The 1,868-nt window shown below is 44.8% G+C and overlaps 1 non-coding gene across 1 annotated transcript; it reads left to right on the top strand.

The window, feature by feature from the left end:
* The first annotated feature begins 1,524 nt into the window (after positions 1-1,524).
* trnag-ucc (transfer RNA glycine (anticodon UCC)) lies at positions 1,525-1,596 on the top strand. Its single transcript has one exon. It is a non-coding gene; the product is annotated as a tRNA-Gly (tRNA).
* The last annotated feature ends 272 nt before the right edge of the window (positions 1,597-1,868 follow it).

The following is a 1,868-nucleotide window of genomic DNA, read 5'->3' as shown; positions in this document are numbered from 1 at the left end:
TAATTTGTGTATCTGTACCACTAGATCCCTTCGCTCCTCTATCCCGTTTAGACTCTTATTATCCAAGCAGTGTGTGACCTCCTGATTCTTCATTCTGCAAGTTTATTAATGTCCTCTTGCATTTTGATGCATTTTTCCTTTGTATTAACTAAATCCCCCAATTTGTTGTCGTCCACAAATTTTGGAATTGTACTTCCGATTCCCGAATCCAAATCGTTAATGTAAATTGTGAAGAACAGTGGTCCCAGCAACTGGAACTCCACTTCCCACCTTTTGCCAGTCTGAGTAGTGACGCTTAACCTCTATTCTCGGCTTTCAGTTTTGTAGCCAACTTACTATCCATTCTGCCAGCTGATCCTGACTCCACGAGCTCTGAACTTAGCCATGAGTCTACAATGTGGTACATTATAGAAGACCTTCGGAAAATCCAAATATATCACCTCTACTGCATTAAACTTGTCTACACTTTTTGTTCCTTCTTCAAAGATTTCAATCAGGTTGGTCCTGTCCTTTGGGTTATCAGATTAAGCCTTGGCCGGTTTACTTGCTCTTGGAGCTCACAATGCTGGTTTTCTTTGGCAGCAGCAAGGCCTGGATATCAGACAACACCCTGAGTGATGTTCACCCGTCCCAGCAGCTTGTTGAGCTCCTCGTCGTTGCGGATGGCCAGCTGCAGGTGTCTGGGGATGATACGCGTCTTCTTGTTTGTCCCGGGCCGCGTGGCCGGCCAGCTCGAGGATTTCAGCCGTCAGATACTCGATGCACAGCGGTCAGATAGACCGGGGCTCCGGCACTCACACGTTCAGCATAGTTCCCCTTTCGCAGGAGCCTGTGAACACGGACAACAGGGAACTGCAGTCCGCCCCGGGATGAGCGAGACTTGGCCTTCGACAGAGCTTTACCGCCGGTTTTTCCTCTTCCAGACATTTCCACAATCTCTCAAACACTTTTACAAAGAATGAAGAAATCCTCCCGCGCTCGCCCTTCTTGTACCTTCTGGAGGAGTACAGTGGGGGCACTTGTGATGGGTCTCTCTCAGAGTGTTTACACTGCCCGCTCACCCTCACTGATATTCTATCTTTGAACTGCTGTAATATTGTCCTTTAGTAATATTGCTGCTCCTCCTCCTTTCCCGATTTCCCTGTCCTTTTTAAAGAACTTATAGACTTGAATATTGAGCTGCCATTCCTGCCCAGTTGGTATTCAGGTCTCTGTAATGATTTAATGGAATTATTTAACTTTACTCAATGGCTGATGTGAGCTGTGGTAAAATGTATTTCCAGCTGGTCAAGTATTGCAGGTATCGACTGTCTCTTCAGTCCGATATCAGGTGAAGAATTACTGGCTGGTGTGGAATTTCCATTGATTGGGGGTTGGCGACATCTACTGGGCGGAAACAGGAACTGCACCAGAGCGAGAAAGGATCCGTCAGAAACCAGTGAAAATGAAGAACAAAATCCAACAGTCTGCAGTGTCTGGTCAGGATCTGATGTTTGGGAACTATTTTATTGTTGATTATTTTCAGCGATGGTGGTATAGTGGTGAGCATAGCTGCCTTCCAAGCAGTTGACCCGGGTTCGATTCCCGGCCATCGCAGTTAAGTGTTTTTATTAGTTTATTTCCATCAGAAACTCTGAAGTTTGTAATCGAATTTGATGCAGTTCAGTTGGATATTGTTTCCAAAACATTATCGGGTGTAATTATAGTAAAATGTTATCAACCTTTATTTCTTTTCCCTATAGAAGGAAAAGAGGAAAAACATACTGGAAATACTGAGTTGCCAAGGGTCTAATGAGAGTGAGGAAGGGAAATGATATGTTTGCCTTTATTGTCAGGGTGTTGGAATATCAGGGTAAGGAGGTCTTGCT

Source organism: Heptranchias perlo, unplaced genomic scaffold, assembly GCF_035084215.1.
Source record: "Heptranchias perlo isolate sHepPer1 unplaced genomic scaffold, sHepPer1.hap1 HAP1_SCAFFOLD_55, whole genome shotgun sequence".
Classification (NCBI taxonomy): Eukaryota; Metazoa; Chordata; class Chondrichthyes; order Hexanchiformes; family Hexanchidae; genus Heptranchias; species Heptranchias perlo.
The sequence above is the reverse complement of the archived record's forward strand: the minus strand, read 5'-3'. Positions and strand labels throughout refer to the sequence as shown.